General features: G+C 28.1%; 1 protein-coding gene and 1 long non-coding RNA gene across 4 annotated transcripts in view; one reads left to right on the top strand and one right to left on the bottom strand.

Moving 5' to 3' along the window:
• Positions 1 to 27,159, top strand: part of LOC126833221 (gastrin/cholecystokinin type B receptor-like) — a 90,683-nt gene that overhangs the window by 44,272 nt on the left and 19,252 nt on the right. The window lies entirely within an intron of this gene.
• On the bottom strand, positions 397 to 26,182 carry LOC126833223 (uncharacterized). Its single transcript, XR_007684916.1, has 3 exons — positions 26,106 to 26,182; positions 1,013 to 1,073; positions 397 to 914 (listed from the first exon to the last, which is right to left on the bottom strand). It is a non-coding gene; the product is annotated as an uncharacterized LOC126833223 (long non-coding RNA).

The raw sequence follows: 27,159 nt of genomic DNA, 5'->3' as shown, positions 1-27,159 counted from the left end.
CCCTCGTTTTTTATTAGTTACAATAACCCATTTTAAACGGTCGTTTGCTTCACATGAACAGCAATGGCTTAAAGAATATACAATGTGCTTATATTGTTTATACAACATCAAAAACATTTATATTATTATGTATAAAACCGCGTACCTTAAAACCAATATCAGTTTACATAAAAGTTAAAACCAATATAAGTTTCGATATTTTGCGCTTTACTATTTTGAAATATACCATTTTTTATTAGTTATTAACATGTATTCGCATTGGGTAAAATCCAATTGTATACCAAACCACTGTAGTGTTATAAACTTTAATACCTAATATTTTATATGGATTTTGGAAATGACGCATAACGTTGCTGAGATATTTTGTTATTAATATAAATTAATTAACATCAAGTACTGTTGCTGTAATTTTTTAGCTTCGATGCGGTATTTTATACCACATATAAAATCAAAATCGCCTAACTTTGGCACTATTATCACTTATTAGCCTTCAACCACAGTATTTTTATTGTACTTATAAAATATAATTAGGTATCACATTTTACCATTACTGGCGATATAATAATAGTAATCAATCTACAGTGCACGGTTTGCTCGTTACATCTGACGCTAATTTAAGATTCTCAAAAATGGAAGTTTCGGTGAGTAAGGTTATTGGGGTTTTCAAGCTATGGCATGAGGTCATCCAAGTTTGACGGATTGCGTTACGTCTACACCGTCTATTAGCTAATTTAGACAAAACACGTTCCCGGGCTTAATCCTTACCCCTAGGCCTAAGTGCTTCTTCAGTCTAGTGATTTGATTATTTCTCAATAATTAATTTTGCTATATATTGTGTCAAACCATATTATTTCTCGGTGATTTCCTGCACTCCAGTCAGCAAAGTGGCGTCTGCAAAGTAGGTATATGTTTTTCTGTCAACAAACATGAGCCAGTTACGGAAACGAATGCAAACGACAAAAACCACTTTTAAAACAATAATTATTCTAAAATAGCAAACAAGAACAATTACCTCTCAAACTTAACTAGTTCGTCGTATTCAAGGATGCCACAGCGTGCCTTTAGCTCCCAACCTAAAAAATATATTATGTTAGTTTGCGTTGTCTGGCATTAATATTTTCATTAAAAACCGGAAAAATCATACATGCGGATATCTATTTATTTTTATTTTGTTTACAAAACAAAATTACTTAAATTGTGTTATTAAAATAACATTTTTTTTTGTCGTTATCGATTTCCTGGTTAAACGGCACTTCTATCTTAAATATTGGCAAATATCCTCAGGTATTATTGTTTATAACTTTGTTTTTAGAAATTACAAACAATTGGTATTTTGTCAGTAATTCCAACAACTACACACATTTCTTTCAATTAAAGCTTAACATTTTTATTATTTCTACAAAAAAATTGTATATTGGATTATCTCGTTGCCTATTCCATATCATATCTTTGTATAAATTACGAGTTTTTAAGCTATTTATTTTCGTTATTTTTACATTAAAAAATGTTGAAAATTCTCCAACTCTTATACGAATGATTAATACATTTTCATAAATTTTCGCGGAATAAACAAATTAGGAGGAAAACAAAAATTGAGATAATTTGTCAGTAGAGTTGTATTACAACTAAAATTAATTTTTCCCGAACAAATTACAAAATACTAAGACCTATAATTCTTATAAAACCATCAAAACTAACGGGTTTTTATCATTGGACAGTAAAACAAAAAAAAACTATCCATGACTGTCAGAACAACAAACATTAATCTAATTCACAATTTGAATTCTTATATTGTATATATTATACAATTATATTAGCAGATATTTTCTCGAGTCTAATCTATACTAAAATTAAATTGTTTTCAGCTAGAAATCTATGTAGTTTTTACATGTATCTATCATATATCAATCTATGTAGTATATATTAACATAGATATGTTTTTAACCTGAGGATCAATCTAATTCACTTGCGTAGACATTAATATTACTATTATACTTACTCGATTTTATTGAGTCATGTGTTATAATTGTATTTCTGTTTTAAAGCGATGGAAATAAATGTTAAACTATAACTAAATGGTTACAGTTTAATAATATCATATCATAATTCTATTGTACCATAATAATCATGTTAAAATATTTGATCGTGGTGATTATGTGCACCTATAATTCTAATGCATAGTTTTTCCATTAAGCTACGCTAGAAAATACTAATAATAAATTACAATCATTTTCTAGTATTATAGCATTGTAGTTGACAAGCATGTTAGGAACTAGTATAATGCCAACTCATTGACAGGATAATTTAATGCGTCATTGACACCAGTCAACAGCTTGGTCATTGACTACTAGTCCTATACCCATGTACCTATACGTCGACATTTTACTTCATAATGTTTGGTAAATCTCTCAAATTCAGTAAGCTATTTTTTATGACTAAACTAAAAACAACACGGTCTCGAAAAACCCATAAAGTTAATATAAATTATTCTATACATATATAAATAAATATTATATTCTAGTGTTATTTTGCTATTCGTACGAATATTTCATGTAAGGCAAACTTTAACAATAAAATTAGCACCGCATCGAAGCTAAAAAAAATAGTAATTAAAACTTTTATTGGTTGTTCGCCTAAAAATTGTTGTTTGTGTTTGGTAAAAATAAAAATAAATACCAAACGTTTGAATTATTATTAAAATTTTTTACCTCTACGCGAAATAATAATGTCATTCAAAATGTTCGCTTTAACGAGGATATGATTATCATTATTTATGCCAATATTATTGATTAAATGTCCAATTATTAACATTTTTATACAACTAATATCTTAGATTAAATATAGCGATACAATATTTTATACATATTATGCTAATGTTGATACATAAAAATGAAAACTTATTATACAATTCTTAAACGAAATTATTTAACTTTCGATTTATCATTTTGCTTATACTTGATAGTTAATTACAACTTAATATGGAAGTTTCATTGAATTTTTTCATTATTGTCACCAAATAGTCTTTAAAATCATCAATGACTACACAGTTAATTGTACTGTTATATGGTATAACCTTTTCATTTTATTGCTGTAACATATTTATTATTATACCTACTATTTTAGCTTATATACAAAACATGATTTTAATTATGTTATTACTTTTATATTATCCCGACAACCATATTATATTGGCCATAAATTTAAAATAATGTATAATATTATATACAAAAATTGAAACCAATGTGGATCTACAGCCTCGTAAAATTACACTACGTTGAAAGTCGTTTTTTAGTCAATATTGAGTAATTTATAGTTTCCTGTTTCCCACTTCAACGCCTTTGTTATTTTTAATATGTTACGAGGGCTTCTGTAAAAGTGTAAAACAGTTTTGCCATTTAGAAAATGGAAAACTTTTCGAAAACTAATTATTTTAAAAATATGTAGTACAAAATGTTTTATATTTCGTTGTACTTTTTTTCGGCCTTCAAATAAATGATTTTATCTTCTTAATTATAATCAGAAAAGTGTTAAGAAAACATAATAACGAGTAATAAAAGTAATTCACTCTTTGTTGACGTTAAGGGATTTACTTCAACATCAACAATTTTTTAATCTAAATGGGTATCATTTTCATAACTGGTAAGTAAACATAGTTCATTTTTTCATTTTATGTCCGTTTTCATTGATTCTCAAAAATATTCGTGTTGTTTATTTTCTACAAGTCTTTTGAATGATAAAAAATAATAAAACTTTAAAAGAAAAACTATAAATAACTATAATATTATAAATCTTTTATTTTTTTAAGAACAAGCTTAGTTGCTAGAATTTTGATATCTTATTGTAATATTAGATTTTAATGTGTCCCTCGGTTGTACAATGTTAACGCATTATTATTATTATCTTTAAATATGTCGTTGTTTAACACTCTAATATGTGTAAACCAAAATGATAATTTTATATTTCTTTAAAGTACTGTATAACACACCACGTATGCGTATTGTATAACATGTATGATATATATGATGAATTTGTAATTTGTATTTACTTGAAAGATAAATATTCTTAAAATATGTTTGAGTATCATATATTAATCGCCAAACACATGTATCCAAAAACAAACAAAATGAATCTCTCTAGTTTTGAAATCTTTCAAAGAAAACATAGCCATATTACCCTAAGGCAAGTCGATACTGACTAGTCATATTTGTAAACGTCCAAGTTATAAGATATATAAACCCCGATTTGGGTCATGTTCTTAAATGTAATATTCGGAAACTCTTAGAGGCAACTTAATTCCTAAATGGGCCCTAATCATGCGTGGTTGTGTTTGCTTTTCTATAAAACTACTATATTGCCGTTGCTTAATATATAATTAGTCAAACAAACGGAAATACGTCTAAAAAAAAAAGTTTTGATGTAGAAAACACAAAATCATTATGTGAGGTAACTGCTGACAAAGACTTACCGTCTACATGATACGAATGAGGAAGAAACACAAATTCAAAATACCCTGAGGCGTATGCTCAACATATATAAGTATATGTATAAGTGTGTGTTGGTGTACAAAAAAAACATTCTATACATTTATTTTGCTTGAGATTTACTATAACATAGTTTATACTTTGTTTATTTTAATTATTTTACTAAACATTCATTTCTCACTCGATATATATTTTAAAATACTAAAACTAGGATGTTATTTTAGTTGGTTTAAAAAAATAAATCCCCTATATCCGTGTGCTTCCAATATTTTACAAAATGTGTATGTGAATTAATAGTATGACTTATTATAATATATTCTACTGACTACTAGATTCGTATAATAAAACTATACAAGATCATGTTGTATAACTCACATTAAATTAAATTTTGTTATTATAGTCAATGACCTAAATATTCAACCAAAAAAATATTATTATATCAATTATATCAACGATAGTAAAAGCCAAGTGATACATATATTTGACGTTTTACATTATTTGCCGGTTCACTTACTGCACCACTTTAAATATACAGGCCACGGGGGAATTGAACATGTAGGTAGAAGCTTACAGAAATAATGTACAAATTTTACCTTTTTTTTGTAGGTTCGCGCAATAAGCATAAGTATTGAAACTTTAATATTTTAATGACTGAATCAATTAACAATATAACCAGGCCAAAACTTAGAATATTAAACAATATCTGCTACGCGTTGTACATGTATAGTTACAATAAACCGACGGTTTTTTTTTAGTTTCGGTATAACGGCGCATTTTATAGGCAATTCTGGTACATCGGTGTGTACTAATTGTACAACGATATATACATAAATGCAGTACCCATGTTATACTGTTACGGTTTTGTACAATGATGATAACTACCGACTTAAAACATAACAATGTCGTAATAGAAACAGTTATTTCTTTCTTCAGCCAGCGGAATCTTTTTTGTGTTATTAAACAAAATATTTTTGTTTTACCATTAATAAATATTGAAGTATGTAATCTATTGTAAATTAAATAAAAAACTACTTCGTATTAATATTGAGACAAGTACATACAATTCGTATTATTATGCACTATGAGCTAGTCGGTGTACACGAGCACACTTTATGATAATTCTGTTTCATAATGTCATAATCAAATAAATTTAATGACCCTTAAAGTTATTTTCGTCCAGCTGTAAAATTCGTCAATCTACATAAATATCACATAATTATTCAATTTCCAAGTTTTCAGTGAACTAAATTCTAAGTATTACTTAAAACGTTACAGGTTTTATTATTTTTTTTATGTAAACTTTCACAATGCTAAAACTATCCAAGGTGAAAGTTTCATTGAATTGTTTCCATTTAAATTTCCTTTTGAAAAAAATAACACAGGACAAAATATGCGGTGAAAAAAGAGTATTGTCAATTAATCTATGAGTCGTCGAATAACTTTGAATTCTGGTTTCTATATTATTATAGTTACTCAGGCGAATAAAGTTTCCACTTTTCAAGATTACTGACCGTGCCGTTAAAAAAAAAAATAGAAAACTACCCAAATGATAGAAATGAAAAACAAATAATGATAGTTTTGATGTGTGATAAGGCGAGAATAAAAAATATTATGATAGTGGAAAAGCCTAAAAAAAAATTAAGTCTGGACAACAGATGTACACATATGAGTGTGGGCCTATATGAATTGTAGCAAACCGCTGTGATTAGAAAACTTCGAAGTTTAATACAAAGATGGTCAATCCGAAACGACAGGACAGTGGGCCATAACATTTTCTCAGAAACCAAAGTATTAAACTGTACTAATAATAGAAAAAAACTCGTTCGTGTGTTGCTGAACTTACAGACAACATAATTGCAATTTGTATAGTCGTATATTACGTAAGTAGAAGAAAACATCTTTTATCGGATTTGTAATCAAGAAAAGTATACAATTTCGAAGCAAGTATAATAAAAATAACATAAAAGTGTTGGCTAAGACAAAATGCGTAGCATTTAACAGAACAGCACATAAGACATTATTTGGTTTCTTAATGACAAACTCAGAGTTAATGTGGTTGAAAGTATTTCGTTCTCTAATTACAAATATGGAACAAATATCATTAAAAGTTTTTTCCGCATAATGTCAGCCGTCAGATATAAAACCCAGTGCTGTCATACTTTTAACTATGAACAGGGCACAATCAAATACACAGTACAATTTAAATTAATCGAATCTTTCTATAAATTAACCGTAATTGTTTTTGATTTAAGTTATTATTATATATTTGAAATGCTTCAACTCGAATATTTTAATTAATACAGTTAATAGTTATCAATTGTTGTAGTTTTAATTATACGTTTTATTACCAAAATCCGATTGGCGTTAAATAGATACTACATTATAATAATTTAATATATAAATAATAATATTTGCCATAGAAAAACTAAAACTCACGGAGAAACATTACATAAAACTGAAATTTTATTTGAAGTATATAAGTGCATTTACACAAATTTCTAGGACTAACTATGTCGTAGTAAATGTCAATTTCATTAAAATATTTTACTTAAGACATCGTGTATGGTGCACAACTTTGATCTTGGCAGTAGAGTTACAATTAATAACCGATACAATATTTTGAAATTCTATTTTAACAGAAAATTAAATATTAATTTAGTTATTGTTTTAAAAATATTCCCGTAACATTTATAAGATAATTTACGAATTAAAACATTTTTATTCTGTATGGAATAATTTAAGAATCGCTGTATGCTATATAAATATACTAATATTTTTTATCTTACTGTCAAATAAGTTGTTATTATCATAGTTTTCAAAGGATAAGTAGGTTTTAATTAAATACAAATTTATGGGTTAGATAAATGATCGTTTTTTTTTTTAATTATGTAATTGACCTAGTTTCATATTTCTAATAAATTGTACGCATCTAAAATGATTATTGTGCTTTTGCGTTTTAACTATTTCCGAGTAACAATTGTTAATAATTGTCATTACATGTCCACAATAATGACCCGTAGCTTTTGTTTATAATTCATTTTTTTTTAATACACGTGGGCAATGCCACTATGAGCATATTTGTTGAAAAATACTATAATAATTAATATTATGCAGTTGAAGTAACACCAATGAAAAACATCATAAATAATATTGACCTAATCACCATAACATGACATGTCATTTATTATTATGGACATGTCTAGTTGTCTAATAATAAAAACTAAGTACATCCAAAAAAATGTATATCATTTACAAGGAGTCTCAAGGCTTACCAGCTTTTATTCTACACAGGGCCTACATCTAACAAAATCCTTCAATAAAAATGTTGTCCAACCACAAAAGTGAATGTTTTCCAAATTTTTAGCGCAGTTGTTTTAATTAAAAGTGGAATGGTAGGTTGGACACTGGATAAGCTATATGTTAAACTTGGTAGCAGAATTGTTTTGGAAGGGTGTTTAGAGAAGTATTGTACGTCTAAGCTTCCCTTCGTCGTTTAAACAACTATCTAAGCTTAAAACTGTTCAATTTTACCATATAGATGTGTTATTGACAAAACCTAGTTAAATGTAAAATATGTAAATTAAAAATACCCATTATTCTGTATGACACTTACAGGATACAAATTTAAAAAGTTATAAAGGTTTCGCTAAAAAACTAAACGTAGAGTCTTAGGGAAAACAAAAACTATTAAGCTCCTTTTCCCAGAGTTACGAAAAGTCAGATTGGTCTTTTCGACCCTTAGTACAAAACGAGACAAAGTATTGTTGGACTTGTGGACGTTGTTGACCTTAATCAGTTTTGAAATGTATTTTTTATTTTCAAATTAAAACAATAATATAACTTAAACGTCTTCTTGCTAACATTGTTGCGACTATCATTCTGGCCGTGTTGTAATAATCACAAGTTTTTTGATAAATGTATCAAAGTAGGATATAACTGCAGAGTATTTTATTCTTGAACGATGTGTTGACGTTGGCGTGACAACGCTTATAATAAAATTAAACAGTGAAAAAACTTATAATGAATCCTGAAATACCTTTATTACATGGTGTGAAATTATTGATAAAAATAAACCTTACATTAAACTAAACATATTATTTGATAAAAATATATTATGAATTGAAATATTCAATATAATTGAATATTAAATTTATTAGTTGAGCAAACATTTGTTTTCAACGACACCAATAGAACTGACTGGTATTGTTTTGGAGAACTTCAGTGAAATACGAGTAGTATTTACTATTTTTTTACCCAATTTATTAGGTATTTGTATTCTGGTATTTCTGAAATAAATACATGGCCGGCATATGATCAAATCTATGCCACTTATTGTAGTTCCGAAGTAAATAATAGCAGCACTAATTTCTTAGGAATTCAACGATTCTAATACTCGTTGCACGTATTACAATATATATCATAATTTGAAGGTAAGCCGCATTGTATTCTATACACGCTTAAATTGTTTTACTCGTATTTTAACAAAAAAACCAAAACCGCAAACATTATTTTTCCAAATTAAAAATCGCATCGAAGCTAAAAAAATATTTAAAGTATACAAAGAAATCAAGCCTTATCAAACAAAACAGAGCATTGAAAAATCCATACTGATTTGAACGTACCAACAAACATGAAATTTCATAAATATTTATTTATATATTAATAATAATAATATGTATTGTTTAACGTTGTGACTTAACAGATCCCATGTAAGAAAGTTCCCAGCAATATGTATATATTCAAAATAATAATTATTATTTGTTATTGTTTTTGATCCTTTAACACTATAAATCAGCATACAGTCATTGTGTAGAATATGTTTATTTAAAAATGAACTGTACTGTTATATTTTTTTATAAGTTTACTTTTATCAATATTCGCTTGCGCGTGTATGGCAAAAGTTTTGAATCGCAAATAATATTATTTTTTCATTTATGCGTTCTGATTTATTCCATTCATAATAATTTATTTTGGTAAGAAAAAAGTTTAAAATAAATTGTGGTGGGTGATAATATTGGTTTTTTACCAATAATTTCGATTACCAGTGTTCATACATTATTCACATAATATTAAAACCAAATAAGATATTATATAATATATAATTATCGCAGTTGTTTTAATATAATCATCATTTTTTTTTAAAAGGTTATGTTTTAATTTGATATTATATTTTTAGGAAAATAAGCCTTGAATCAATAATATACCGAGTCTGTTATTTAGTTGCATGCTTAAAAATTTATATCAAATGCATAACTTATTATCTAGGAGGCTTAACTCCTTAAATTTAATATTTGCCACAATCATGGAGAATACGATGGATATCGAATCTTGATGGCATCGAGGTTAACGGGAAAGGATGTTGTCGCTACAACCTTAATCTTGTACTTTTCTTGAATTTATAATACCCCAAAAGTTTATGACCTATTGATCTGTTCGAAAAACGACTTTTTATTTTATCCTGACAAAGGTAAAAAAATTAAAAATAACAAAAATCTTCTATAATGGGAAAAGGGTTTAAGCTTTTACGGTTTACAAACAAAATTTAATGATTTTCAGTTTTTTTTAACCAAGATGTTTTGTTTATAAATAAAGTGTACTTTAAATTGTATTATGTATAATGAACGGAGAATCCTTCAGTTATTAATTTTGTTTACATAGAGCTGCGCGAAATAATGAAATGTCTTAAATGACGAGCGACATTTCAAAACGTGTTATAGCCAAAATTTATAATTCTAGTGAAATAAGAATAGCTATTAAAGAAAAGTTTTTCAATTTCAAGTTTTTAACTAGTTAAAACCACGCCGCGGACACCGAACAAAATTAACATGGAGGATAGACGGATACTATCACAATATCTAACCATCGGCCATGTTCTTAAAAAAATCAATTGAAACTTGACATTAGTAATAGTTTTTCAATTATGAAGTATGAATGATCAACAAAAATATTTCACTTTCGTATATTCACGAGTCTTGAACAATTATAGTAAAGGGTAAAAACTAAAACGGAAAAACAAGGTAAACTATATAAATTATTCTTTGCTCTTTTAAGTGCTAGTTTCAGTCTTAAGTTCTAAAAAAAAAAATGCATTGTGTTTCAACACATCATTCATGTATATTGTTTCACGACGGTAATTTGAAAACCCATAAGCGCTCTCAGGGTTTAAGTTTGTATTATTTATTTACCGTGCGGTCCAGGTAAACCATTCAATTCGCAAGAACAAGAAAAACAATATACGATTTACAAATGTATGCCATTAAATTGTTTTCTTTAAAAGACGGGATCTGTGCACAAACTTTTTAATTCTGTTTACTCGAAAAATGTCTTATCATTTAGTTAATCTTTCTGTGTAAGATTGTTCTTGAACCGGAGACGGTTGGTCAATGCCGCAATCCCCCAAACCGGCATTTGTTCCAGTTTACTGTCGATAATAGTTTCCTGGTAAATTAAAATCTGTATTTCATTCATTCCGGCGTTGCGTTTCTTTTATACTTATTTCAACGACGTTCGCCGGGGCGTGAACATACGCTCTCAACAACATTCGTCCGAAGTCATAAATAACGTGGGTTTGCAAAAATGAATTATTGCTCGATTGTTTTCTTATTTTTGGGTTTTTTTTTATATAGAACGGAGATGCACCGCCAATTTCGGAGAACAATCCAACAAATGAGTCGTACTGCGCGAAATTGCGTACACAATATTATATATTATTCATATATTTAGCCGTATAAAAGAAACCGTCGGTAAAAACCAAGCTGCTCGCGAGGTCCCCACAGCGATATCCGACCGAGAAAATGGTAACAAGGTTTAACTGTACACGCTGCATGTGCGCTCATTTGGGATTGAAATAATTAATTCTAACAACAGTCGAAAATTCTCCAGGGCACGCGCCAGCACTAAACGAAATCGTGTAAGCCAAACAATAATAAAACTCTGTGTACTTAATACGATTTCAACAAGAACCGCAAAATATGACGACGAACATAGCAATGCCCCGAAGGCCGTGTTGAGGTGGGTGAGAGGGGAGGAGCTTATTGTACAATAATAATTTTACAATCGAATTGTATTGGATTAAATGGCATAATGGAATAATTCCAACCAAGCGAACCGGCATTCAATAATTCAGCCTATACAAGATTGTAATATACATAGACCATGGTCCACGTCATAGACCGATTTTCTAAGGAGATGTCGACTTCTACCAACTGACATTGAATTTCGGTTCAGGATAACACACCTTTCATCTATATTGAAATGATTTCCACACGCATCATTATAATATTATCTATGTTGTAACGCATCACTGACGCTGACGTTCCTCGTGGCTAAATATTATGTAGTTTTACCGAATTTACAGGTTCGATTTGTTTTGTACTCCTGTTTTAGCAAATTGAATGTATCGACTTAAAAAAAAAAAAACTGTGTACAACTGATGTTAATTCTAAGAGCTTTGGAGCAGCCAGGTCGGCACGTGCAGTTTTTTAATATTTCACCATGTGCTTTAAATTTTTTTTTTTTTTTTTGTATATACTATACAAATTTTATAACTTAATACTATATCTCTTTCTCTATCATACTGTCTCTCTATCCCTCTCTCTTTTCTTATCTCGCACTCTATTTCTCCCTCTATATTTTCATAAATAAAGTGACTCAATCGCAGCGAAACCCGTAAGTTATGAAAATATTAATAAAAATATAACATTTTTGTCCAAGACTTTTAATCAAAATACGGACACTAAATCCGTAAACTCCGAGTTACCCTTATGTTGGATCACTTTTTTAGTTTTTAGATTTTTACAATTAAATATCACTAATAATCAAAGCAGTTTTCGTACCCGAATAACATATTTTTCTATTAAAAACTAAATCATTAAAAACCCTTATTATTTTGTCTTAAGTCGTAAAGGATCAAGGTTTAGGTGAAGTTATAAATACATACATCAAATGTAATTTGATATAAACACATTCTTTTGTTTTATCCATTTAAATAAATTATACCTAGCTAAATGACGATCTAATGAAGTTTACCATACTAAATCAACCTTATATTCCCTACTATTATAAATCTGTAAGAATAACGTATAAAATCCCATGTAGCTAATCGGATTAAGTATAAAATTGCTTCATTATTTACATGGCTTATTGTTGAAACTTTCATACGGGTAGAGTGAGTGTTGATTATACTGACAAGAGAAGTTATAAGTGCTCCAATTAATAAACACATTTAAATGTTTACCATAATAATTTGTTTACAATGTAACACGATACGGCGTGACGGACAAAATTAAATATACTATTGCTACATTTTCATTTCTATTTACATGAAAAACAATACAAAAATTACATTTATACAAACAAATGGTTTGTTTAAATTATACGTGATAATGAGTTTCGACAAGTTTATTCCATTAGTTTTGATTTGAATTTTTAACAGTACATCTCAGTTAGGACTTGGGTTAGGCTAAGTTCATTCAGTAACTGTCGGTATTTAATCATATAATATTTTGAATATAAAGACCTGAAATGTGAGTTTTATATAAAAAACAATGAGTTTAGTATATACATATTATGTTATTCTGTCAATTTGAAAATACCAGTAATGATCTATAATACGTGTATAGTGAAGACTTAGATTAAAAATATGAATAAAATTTCAAGTCAACTTAGTAGTTTTAAAATATGTTTTATAGATTTCATACAAGGGATTGTTTGCGCTATCACAATAAAAACAACTATCCGCTATCGCATTATTTAAATTCGAGAGATTTAAAAACTTTAAAATTTATAGTAGGTTTGTACTTGCTATCTTCCAACCGGCTTGTGCTAAAATTGGTAAAGTCATAACTAACTACAAATAAAACAAAGAGTAATAATTGCTATTTTATATAACTCGGGTTTATTATTTTAATTATCTAATTGTAAGTATTTGTTGCTCTGAATTTTTAATGAAATATTGTCTCACAATTTAACCGATAACGACTTGATATCAGATACTATAACAATAAAAAATGTCCCCATTATTTACGCCGTAGATTGGTTTTCTTAATAACCATTCTAAATGTTTATTCCTATCAATTTAACCCAGTATTCATGTTGAGTTTAATAGTATTGCTATTTGCATACTGCAAAGGACTAGGAAAAAATTAATTTGTGCGGAAAACAATTAGCTATTACCGAAAAATACCGGACAAGTTCCATATCATACTCATGTATTTGTTAAACATAAAAAATATTTGGAAAAAAAACATGGGTTCAATCAAATTGGGAACTTTTGTGGTTATCGGAGTGTATATAAAATGTACAGGTTTGGAATATTATTGAAAAACTCAAATGTTGTTACAACACCTGTGTGTTATATTGCTTTAACAAAAGTCTTTGGTATAGATACGTGCCCCATACTCCGGGGCTGTATTGTTCATATCAGCTCGACCGAGTTACCAAAGTTACTCACGTACGGTAAAATTGGTTTAAAAACAAGTGTGATTGTAAAGTCAAATGTTCAACATGAAATCGACACGACGCCTTTTGTCATCGATTAGCATCATGTTTTTATCCAGTAGAGTAATCTCTACAAAAAACGGCATGTGGTTTACATAATATACTTAACCTTTTCCGACTATCATATATTATTATATTTTATTGTTCATTTTTAATACCTAATATTTTAACATATCAGTATTAAATACCATATCGGCATTTTATTATGATGACTTAAAAATATTTTTAAAAAAATACACCGAATAAGTGTATACATTTTTATATATGAAAAAATCTATGAATTTGCCTCTGATTTTATTCAAGTTGAAGTCGAAAAGAAAAACCTTTAACAAATCAGCTTTAACTTCATTCCACGATTGCTTTTCCGTTATTGCTTTTGCTGTAAAAACACTTTATTTCAATAAGCGCGGAATACTCTTTTAGAATATGATAATACACTACAGCTTCACGTAAAAGCCCATCTCAGTTTGTGTTAATAACACTAAACAATGTTGAAATGATTAAATGCAAAAACCTTCTTGTATGCGTTACCTCCTGACGTTACAAACAATCAAAAAAAGAACCACTGGTTGATTGATTTTTTTTCTAGAAATGAATGGTGCCCAATACTTCAATAGACAAGGCAGTCTATTTAAAGGAAGCACATACATTACAATAACACATTACTTTAAGCCTGCTCAATACGATAGTAATCTAAAAAGAAAAATGGTTTTACTAAGCCTATTATTCTTGATAATATTTTCCTTTAGAAAATGTACTTTTGTTGTCCGTATTATTCGACTTTTGTTAAAAAGCTATCTTGCTGAAATTTGTGTGTATATAAAATAACAACTATCGATTAAGTGCATCTCAAACCGAAATTAGAAACATCCAATTATATATAGTAGGCAAGACGAGATGAGTATCTTCCTGTATTGTTCTTAGCCAACTTGAAAAAGTACAAGTTATCAAATACATTCTTGTTACCTCCGCAACAATTTTGTGAAACTCGCTCAGAAACAAAATTAATTTTATATTCCGCCACCTTATTACACCAGAGAGATAAATTTTGTTAGTATAAACGAATATAGACGAAACAATACATCATTAACATTTTCGGTCTCACTCAATGGCGAACCTAACCTAACCGAATTTCCTGTGAACACCTGGATGTCTGAACGAAGTAGGTACCGAGACAAAATATGTAATATTAAAAAGGAAAAAATGTCTAACCAATCCATCACAACATCATCTCGTATAATTTGTCGCTTATTTTTACACGAATGCCTTTTTTTGTTTTAAATTTTTCTATTTTTTGTTTTACATTAGAATTTGAATACTGTTAATATATTTTCTAACCGTCGACATGGCAACGTGACTAATATCGCTTCGACTGCGTAGTTAACAAAACGATTCACATAAGAACAACACGTGTACTTATGTTATACTGCACGTTTATATTTAATGTAAAAAAAAAACATTTTACGAGTATAGACTTGAGTGTTCCGTCATCCGTAAATATTTCATAAGCCGTATACGAGCAAATAGTAATAATAGCGATTCCATAGTCGCTCAACGGCAATAAACGTAGATACTCATGGCGGTGTAAGCAGATTATGTTAAAATGGAGTTTCTCGCACAAACACATTCACTCATTAGTCACTTCACATACATTTTATTTAAAATTACGAAATGAAATTTAGAGACAGAAAATATTGTTTATTTTAGACCGAAATACATTTGTACATTTTATGTGCACGTAATAAGAAGAAATAAATGACCTAATCAAAAATAATTAATCATAGACATTAATCAGGGACAATTCAAGAATTAAAAGATTTATTTAAAGTCTGAAAATTAGACTGAAGGTCTATAGTGGGGCTATTACATATCTGTGGCTTAGGTCTAAAAGGGCCAATCCACTTTTTCTCAATTATGAAAAAACTTAATTAAATCTTTTGTAGCCTAACCAAACTTTATACGTTCGGACAAACCACAGATATATATATTTTTTTAACAAATCTGAGCTCGACTGCTTTTTAATTAATTAAAAACCAAAAAATTTCACTTTTACCGAAGTAAATTTCTAGGTTGCTATGTGAAAGTAAATCAACAGTCAACAAGTATCTGCAATATAGTATCATTATATTGTTACGATACATGGAAACAATGGCAACAAATTATTATGAAAGACTTTAATATTAAGCTTATAAAAATACAACAATAGAAAACAAATCAAGACAATTTTGTGTATCCTTTTTCAGACTCATAAGTAGATCGAGTTTGTTTAAAAACACAGCTAATTCATTATTCATTACCTACTTTGATGTTTTTTCTATTTTTATTTAACAAGTATCAAGCATATTACTTTATAATTACTACTAAGCATTTCCTTTTTGACTTTTCTACCGATCAATTATAACAGCCAACCTATTAACTAAACATCTGTCATTGATCAATATTATAGATAATTAAGTACATTCGTTATAAAGCAATTTCACTTAAATATTTATATTTTATTTCATAATAATATATACATTTACATTGACTGACACGCGTCATATTATATAGAACCAATACTAAACTAATTAATAAGATAATGATAGTATGGTTTAAATGCTCAATTTAATTTACAACACAATTACTCGTTTCTCATTCAAACGTGTATCCGTACTTGGTCTTAAATTAATGGGTTTAGCAAATGTGGCTCCATTATTGGCCTTTGATCACATTATGTAATTACTGATTTATTTGCAAATGAGATTGTACGATAACTTAGAAATTCATCATTATACATGTACATAAGTTAGTTATGTCTAAATTTATTGTGTATCACTAACCTGCCAACATCAGGCGTTAATTTTGTCAACTGCATTCAAATTTTCTAATAATATCTTAGAAACAATTAATAAAATATAAACAAATATTGTCACAATAAAAATTATTTTTTTACATCAACAGAAAACATTGATTGGCCATCCAAATAATTAATACTTATGTACTGGCATTGTAAATATAATTTATGAGATCAAAAAAATATCAAGAAACAAACTTGTAAGTGCATTAAGATTTATGAATCTATCGAAATTTAGTATCATGTATCAATGTCTACCTCTGTAAACTTTTATATTGTACAGAAACATAATAAGGAGAAAACAAAATAAATAATAAATTATTATTTCTGTAGGTACTATTCTATGTTGTAGTTTCCACATAAAAAATAATCAAATTAAATTATGTTGATAATAATAATCATTTAAAGGATAGTAATAGTTTCTAAATAAATAACCAACTTAAATTGTTTTACATAAAAGTTCAAACTTCATAAACGAATTTTAGAAACCTTCATTTAAATAATATTATGGTTTATAATTTCACTAAAATATTCTATTACATTTTTGCACAAAATATGAATTCTCAGTGATGGTTATAAACTCAAAAAGCGTCGTTATTAAGACTACTTTTAAATTAATAACTAAATAAACCAAGAGACAGTTGTATGCAACATAAAATAGAATAACGTAATCTAATTAACAATAAACTTACAGGTGAATAAAACAAAAAATGTTAACCAATGATTGCTTTTAATAATAGCATTGAGTATATATTGAGTATACCTATACTCAATGATAATAGTCTAAGTTTATCACCAATATTTTATGATTAGGGTAACTTTCTCATGCGTTCATAATATTGTTACTCGTGTACAATCCATGTGGATGACGCCACGGATAATAACGGTTCAAGTGAATTTATGTGGAAGGAACCAACGGCTTTCCGTTATACTCAAGCATACATCTGTCACTTGATGGCATTGAAAGACATTTGCAATGCACTTAAACGAAATTATTTAGTTTTTGCAAAACGTTTGACATACCTGGGTTCATTTTATATGTTTTGACATTAAGAAAAATATAAAGCAGCTTTGTGATTATTTGTTTCTTGTCGTGGCTCGTTTTTTATTATTCTTTGACAAAAAGCCAATTACGTAAGATTCAAACAGTTTGTTATTATAGACGACTAATAAAAATTGTATAAGTCGTAAAATACATATTATATTATACAAGAACGTAAATACAAACACAAACTCGATTTGAGACACTAAACAAACAATTTTGAATGTACATGAACTGACATCGAAACAATTGGTGTGATATGTAATTATTAAAGTACACGAAGCATTAAAATTATGCTAACCTGTCATATGTTTAAATATTTAATATCGTTAATGTTAAATTGTGAATGACACTAAGTCTACTTAAATTTTACGGGAAAGCCAAAACAAAGTAAAATTTTAAACGCATATTTTTGGACACCATTTTTTATTGGTGGAATAAAAAGTTACAAAAATGTTTCAATTTTAAAGTAAATATTTCAAATAAAATTAATTTTAAATATAATGGAAAAATTAAATTATTAAAATATGGTAGTCTTAAGAGACTTAATAATACTTAATCGGTGCAGTATCCGCTCTTCTCCTTTCTCGAGACACTATGGTCTATAGTATAAGAAGAAAAAATAAATCTTTTAAACGTATGCCCTCGATAAAACAACTTTTTAACTAGTTATTATAATCGATTTTACAGATTGTATACAAAAAAGTAAAAACCATTTTTAAATCAATATTATTATTAATTAAATTATATATAAAAATGGCAAAGTGAAAAAATAAAATTGAAATTATATTCAACTTGTAAAATTAAGTTACATTTACTTTTCTTAAAAAAATTCCAGTTTTTTTTTCAGATAAGAGTCAACCGAAAAAAAGTATTTCAAGAATTTATGTTTGTTATAACTTATAATAATCGGAGGATGCATGTATACAGCATATAATAATAATAAATTGTAAGCGAATAAAGAACCTAAGCTCGTTTAGGAGGGTTACAGCATAAAAGTTAAGTACGTACCAAAAATTACGGGTACTAGGAAAAGACAATTTTCGTTGATATTTTACGGTCATTGTAGACACGTCACGTCACTGTCGATAGACTGCCATCAAGTATTGATCATCGAAGGCGATAAGTCCCAAGTTAATATAACGTACACGGTGGCCGTTACCTATTTCTAATCAATAAGAACGACTTGATATATAAAAGATTTGACAGTAAAAAAAAAAATTAAATAATAACGAGATATAATATGATATGTTTTCGCAACTTAGTAAAACGATATTCGTATAACAAAACAATAAAATGGTTCAGTTTCATACAATTACACAACAACACAGCCTTGAAGACAGAAAATGCTTCCAAAACGTTAGCAAAACCAATATCTTATAAGTGTAAAAACTGTTGTGAATAATTTAAACAAAAGGGAATTTTAAAAAACGGATTTAATGCTTTAATTGGCTGATCTTATTAAATAATTCGCCTTACTTTACATTAATATATGCAAGATTTACCACGGTGATCTGATAGATTTGCATGCATTTTGTATGTAAATCTGTTTAAATCATCGCGATACATAAATTGTATAATATAAAATACTAGCCTAACCTGGAAAGGTACGTGTAACCATCGCGTAATTGTTATTTTAATTACCGAAATTGAGTACAAGTTTATGTATATTATGTAAATACAAAGTATTTAGTACATTTAACGTAGTTTTTCCATTAATTATTATTTCGGATTAATATTTAAAGCACGCTTAAGTAAATAAAACGAAATGAACAATTACTATTTGATTCACTTAAAAGGTAGAAGCTGGTAATCTTGCTCTCTCTCATACACTCGACTATTTTATTTTTAGATTAATACCTATTTGTTATGTTTACATGAACGAATTAATTTCAAAATATGTTACAATAATATAATAATTAAAATAGTACCGCTTTAATTAAGAATAATACAGGTCACTGATGGTGGCTTTAGAACTACAACTTTAATGAGTAGCCATAATGTCATGTAGGGTACTTGTAAAAGTAAAAAGTCCAACACAGACATTTCGAATTTTGAGTCGAAAGTATTTCGAATGAATATTGAGTCGGAAATATTTAAAATCTGTTTGTATTTTCCAGCAGATCATAATATGTACATTTTAAATAGACTTTAATAATATAAATATATAAATAAAGAGAGAAATTACCGTAATACATATTTTAGCATGTATTTTTACGAAAAACCCTTATAGGACAAGGTTTAAAACAAATATACTTAGAACAGGTAGACCTACGCAAATAGCGAATTTTATTGTACAAAGGTAATAGGGTTTGTTATTCATTTATACATTTTTTACGTTGCTATGGGAAAATAAACGTACTGCCGGGTTGCAAAAAACTGATGTCACCGATTATGTTAATTCGTGGACTTAATTCATTTGGTTTGTCTTCAATTTTAGATCAAGGTAATGTATCCGTGACGGGAAGTCACACTCCACCCACCATCCTTCTCGTGTGGTGCCACTTAGCCAAGAAAAAAAATATGATTATTTCTTTATGAAGTTTTGTAATAGTTTAACGTTGAATCAGTTCACAGGTCAGACAATTGTACAGTTATAATAGCATAATGTTTACTTTCGTGCCTAACCTCGGGCGACTTAAAATAGTTACCTAAGCTATATAGTTTCCTACATGAGATACAAATTTAGAAATTCAGTTAATATTGTATTTGAATATAAAATTATTTACTGTAAAAAAAAATTACATACACACATACAATATAGGTACCATAATATTTAATATTACCACTCAAAGAATACACAAATAGTATAATACATATTATTAATTGCAATAGTATAATTGCAAGTATCTCTTTTTATTACTGTGTGTATCTATCTACTTACTATGAGTCAATTTATTTTACATAACTGAACAACATGTTGTAATAATATATATTGCGACATTCCACAATATATGTACTGGAGTTAACTGACAACAATGGAATAAAGACAAGTACAATTGAAACTTTTACATTCGAAGGAACTATTTACAATTAAATAGATGCAATGAAACTGCCAGAATCGCTTGCTTTCTGGATGAATGACAACGTTAAACTGCTCCTATTGTTAAATTATATTATTAATCTATTAGTATTATTATATATAATATTATGTTACTTTTAATAACTCATTATGTACTCTATAGTTTCGGTTATACAATCTAAGACTCTGAAAATAATAAAATGCCCGTTTTAAAAATATGTAAAACTTATTTAAGCTCTATAATTTAATTTAAAGTTGAAAAGTATTTAAATAATTGGTTTTCTCAATGTTGAAGGGGAAAGAGCTAAGTTTTTAATTTTTTTACCCGATCAAGTACCTTACAGGTATGATTTCTGACGTTAGGACTAGCTACACAAAAAATATCGGTTCACCGATTTACGAGATATCGTGAGTCCCGAAACAAAAAAAAAACAAAAATAATAATAAAAAGACATTGTAAAAACAATACGTTCTTAACACTGCATGGAAGTTAATATGACCTAAGATTTATAATATATATTTCTCTGTTGTGTTTTGTTTAGATCTAGGATTATGAAAATGTAAATGTGTATACAGCAGTGATACTTGTAATTTATTACATGCATATATAGAAACATGAATATATTTTACAACATATTTATATACATGTTAAAGTTGTTACAAATATAACATGATGATAAAATAAAAACCAAGGAAAATATAAGGAGGTTAAAATTAGTACAAAGAAAATTATTAAGAACACAAAGGAAACGGGTTAACAATAGCAATAGACATAAAGTGGTTCAGTACCAACGTTCATAATTAGTAGTGTGGAAAGGAGTTGAACAAACTTTAGTTGAATGAGTAATCCTAGGTAGAATATTAAAATTAAGTTTGGAAAGTAGGAATGGATAAGCAATATCGTTGGAAAGAAGTTTGAGAATAAGGACAGGTTCATAATCATACGGGGTGATCTATTTTGAATAAAAAAGTGAACCCACTGAGTGATACCAGATGGAAAGGTACATAGGTCAGATCCAACACCGTGAATATAAATCCATTAGATTCTATCTTTAATGAATGATTAGAGCTAGGTTAACAAAGGTTCACCAAAGCCCGGAGCAGCGTCATGTTTATCTAAAGTGGGTGAATCATTACAGTCTCAATCTCATGTATTTAAGTTATGAGTTTTGATATTTGTTATTGCACATAAATAATATTGTGTGTACCTACCTACCCATATCAATAAACGTATTATTATTATACCATATTCGAGTAAGTGTATGTATGGTGTCAAAAATGACAGCTTGAACTTATTTGGTGATTGCGTGGGATACGGCTAACCTAGTAGTGAATCTGTCAACCGATTGACAAGCAATATTGCCATTGACACTTTATGCACGAGCTTAATAAGAAATAAAGATCTGACCTAACTGCAAATAAATTCAAAAGCTCTCTGAAAAAACAAGTCCCGAAAGGCCAAAAGAAACCAAGTTTGCCGTGCGTTCGTTTCACTTGGGACAAATATTTCGATATTTACTTGCACGGAAAAATATAATGCACAGGTTGACTGTTTACTAGACATTATCTTAAAATATATAAAGCGTTTTTAAATTATTCTTATCTCTTTTTCATACTCTAATATTTTAATAGTAATATTTAACATACTCTAATATTTTTAAACAATAAAACCCATTATTTAAGTGTAAGGACTCTATGAGCTTACGATTTTTAAATAGTAACGTAAATTTTATATTAATTATTTAAATTAAGAATAATTTACTGAAAATGTTGATTGGTCTATAATCAATTTTGAACAAGTTATTAAAGTTTAAAATTTAAGACGGAGGTGGAGTGCGGTTGAGTAACACGTGCAGAAAAATTAATGCTACATTATAACCCTTCCTCCCGTCCAAACTTCTATACTTCAGTAACATTATAAGTAATTATTTAAAAATGATATCGACCAGTTGACGTTTTTAGCAAATTATGCTTAACGTAAAAGTTAAGATTATATATATATTATCTTAACTTTTATATATACCTTCATAACTTTTATATATACTTTTATATATATATATAAAGTATTAAAAACCAGTTAAGTTCATAAGCTATTTACACATAAAGGATAGGATTATATTTTTGAACTATTAACTATACAAGTGTTAAAAGAATAGTTGACCAATCGCCCAATAATATTACGCAATTTTTTGTTTCCGAAGAAATACACAGAAAAAGTCACTAATTATTATGTTTGACTCTAATAGACTTAATAATCATACAAAGTACTGAACAACTACAATTGTTTTAATGATCGATCCAATCTGATTATAAACCAGTAAATTGTAGTTTAGCTAATAATACATTTTCATTTCATTAATAAAAGTTATTAGTTATTATTATTATTAGTTCAGTTATTTGTGGAATTAAATTAGTTGATATTATACAGATGACAAACCCCGAAATTGAGTTATATTATAGTGTATAAAATTACTATTATTAATTAATGCGGATTTCTGTAAAACTTTAATTTATTTTTAAAATAAAGTACATAATATCAATTAATTATTTACACTAATTATTGCTAACACATTTTAACGAAAGCACATAGTATAAGGTACATAAAATATGGTTTTAAAATATTAAATATTGAATAATTATATATTATTTAAAAAAATATAATGATAATTGATAAAAAAGCCAGTTTTATATATTCTTATAAACATTTTATATTGCTGGATATCATTAACAAATACTGAATGATGAATAATTTTTTTTAGTCTAGTTCTCATTACTCCAATTGATATAGTAGTGAGTTATACATAATTGTTAAAGTAATAATAACAAATTAAATAACAATGCACTTACTCTTTTAGAGCACTTTAATTAATTATCATTAGGCTTCCTGTTTCATCTAATTTACAAAAATTATCGCTTAAATACTCCCACTGGATGGAACAAAGCGTGTTTGGAAGACAAAATTATAATATTTTGGTAGATTACTTTAATAATCGTTGTTTCTTTGTGAGGAATTCAACTTCAATTACTGCCATCATTTTGTCTGTTCTTTGAAGGAATGATAAGGTTTACACTATATTACAAGGATCAAAACAAGGATTCAAAATAAATTATCCAAATTGTTTACATTTAGCCTAATTCTCAAGGGTAAAATATTTTAATTTCAAACCTACTTCAAGATTATATGAATGCGTGCATTTTCTCAATGAAATGTACTGCGATATGTTCCAAGTTCCAACATAAATTTTTACAAGAAGATTTAACTATCATTTTTAAAAAATGACTGAAGTAAATCAACCATGTTACAAAAACAAACTAAACCCAAAATTGTTACAAGTAAATATCATGTTTTTTGAAAAAGTCAAATAAAATTTTATTTGGTTTAATAAACATAAATTGACTTAAAATAAAAATGATTTTTTATTTTTAAAAAAACGCCCAGGTTCGATCTAAACAACTATTACTAAGACACATTGACAAATCGAATTTTCCAAACAAAACGTAACGTGTAAAGTGCCCTCTACACTAACAAAATATTACGGCGCATTGTATAAAAGGAATTTTTCACTAAAACTTAACATTAAGCTAAAATGTTTCAACATACGAGTATATATTACTATAGGAAAGAAGGATCTATTTTGATATTTAATTTTGTTTTCAATTTTTATAACGCAAAAACATTATTTCTATGGTAACATTTTTATACTTTAAACGTACTGTTCCTAAGAATACTCCGATTTAAGTTTTGAAGAAGAAAAACATTTCAATTCTTCTAAACTTTTTCAATGCATCGATTGTGGCAAAATTTAAAAATTACTTTTAGTTAATTAATTATTTCAATATAAAAAACTGCAAATTTTTACATTTTTAAACTGATTTAATTATTTAACAAAAATTCATTTTTAAATTATGCCACGATCAAAGCGTTGAAAATGCTATGAAGAATTCAAAATATTTTTTTCAAAACTTAAATCGAAGTATTCTTACGGACAGTAAGTTTGAAGTAGAAGTAGTTGTTTTCGACTAAAAATACGCAGGTGCTCCTTAAACCAATATTTCATTTAGTTCTATTACAGTGTATTTAAATGCCCCTCAACACTAAACACGCAAACACACAAGCATACAAATTACCATGTCATTCACTTTAATCAATTTAAGTGCAATAGCTTTATTCCAATGGGTCTAGTTAAACGCAGGTACGAATATTTTTATTTGCCATGAAGATGTTTTTTAATTAGACCAAACAACTAAATTATAGTTACAAAGTTGACCATTCGTTTTAATACCGATTCAAATATAACGAGGAAAAACTCTTAATCCTGTTCATCTGTCGGGGGGGGGGGCGTTTAGTTTTAGCCGTCTCTGAACTTCTGCAATAAAATAATTGCAAGTTTCTCCAACTTTTCAAATAACACTTTATGAACGATGACCGTTTAAGCCTTTTCACGTTTTCCTTTTGAAATTATCAAGGCCGTGTACAAATGACCAATTTTCTATAAATCGACTGACCTATATCCAATCTAAGGACTAAGACATGGCAAATGGTACCCATTATCCAAAGTTGGAAAACTCAAGCTTCGACTGGACGATTTCTCCTTGTGTAAATATGATACACTTATTATCTCCTCCGGCGTACAATTTACTGCCAAAGCCGATAAGCAGGGTATATTGTCCCGAAATGTACAAGTGCTCGGATGCCAATGACTTCTTTGGACGCAATATCAAAAATTGACCCGGTGGAAAATTTTTAAAACGTCCATAATATGGTTTTCGTTATTATTATGACGACCTACAATAAATAATAACACTAAAACCAATAAAACATCTCGGGCGTCTAAATAGAACAAACAGTAAAATCATAGTTCATACTCAGTCATCTTCGTATCGATGTAAAGGTTTTAAAAGCGTAATATATTGTCGTTGGGATTCGATCAAGATTATTAAATAAAAAACTCGACAATCAATAACCTAAATTACTATGTTAAAAGAAAAATCTAGCAAAAGCATTCGTAAAACACTAGGTGAATTCACTAATACAGATATTATACATTTTGAATTCTTACAATATTATCCCATAAGAGGATTGAGAATTACAAAACTCGTTAATATTTTAACTATATTACTCCAATTCATATTTTATTTAAGTCTATAACATAAGTTATTGATGTTAGGCAAAACAAATATTGGGTTTTTTTATTCTGTTATCTAAAATCTAAAATCGTATGTATTTACCTTTTTTTTTTCCTCGTGCAAATTCAACTAATAGTGCTGATAATTTTCGCTGACACAAAGTAATACTCGGCCAGAAAATGAAACAAATACTAATAATCAAGTGCGTTTGAACCTAATGCACTACAATATAATCAAGATCATTGATACGATCGAATCGAAGTTGTGAGGTCACGTTCCTTCATTAACTTTTAAGTGGTCTACTGCGCTGTTTTAATCCTACCGAAACGTTATCCATAATAAATTAAAATACAAAGTACATTACAGTAACCCATATGCTCGTACATGTAATCATGGCTGCCCGGGGCACTATCAAACACAACAATAATATAATAATAATATTATTATTTTATAGAGGTGTTTTTAGTATAAGTGCAAGTGCGTGTAAACGAGATCGCCGTTCAAAACGATAACAATGAAATCTATATCAATTATACATATTTATTATAATTATATGTATACGATTTTTTTATGTTTTTCCTGTTAACCGGACTATTGTATAGTTGATTTCATTACAAGGGGTTAACAGTGTCTTATAGAATTACGCAACCACCTAATAGATAAATTCAAATTTGTAAAATATTAATATTTTTCTATATTTTACCGGTTTCAATAAGCCAGTAATTTTTGCTTTAAAAACGAGACTAATTGCATTATATATTCGGTGTACTGACTTAAAAAGTAATATAGTTTTGTTGACATTTCAGAGACAAACCCTACTGCATAATAAACATTTTATTTAATAGGCCATCGATAACATTTTGAGTTTATATTTTTTGTACAAATGTATTTTATTGTGTAAGTGCTATTAAAACCAATACAACTATTTATAAATTTGGCTTTATAAGTTTAAAACAAAATTCACGAAACATGATATATCAATGTGGGTATTAAGTATTAACACTAATTGAAGTATTAATTCAATTATTTTCGGATGTATCCATGCTGACGTTTCGGGCCCGTTGTAGGGTCCATCTGCAAAGCAATAGTCAACGTTCCACTGTTGCGACTATACTGAATGCATGGCTTGTTTCCGTAAGTTATTATGTGGTTTGCT

This window comes from Adelges cooleyi, unplaced genomic scaffold (assembly GCF_023614345.1).
Source record: "Adelges cooleyi isolate 19-005CV unplaced genomic scaffold, UGA_ACOO_1.1 ACOO_flye_CR_arks_rails_tigmint_CR_PRNA_2, whole genome shotgun sequence".
NCBI lineage: Eukaryota > Metazoa > Arthropoda > Insecta > Hemiptera > Adelgidae > Adelges > Adelges cooleyi.
The sequence above is the reverse complement of the archived record's forward strand: the minus strand, read 5'-3'. Positions and strand labels throughout refer to the sequence as shown.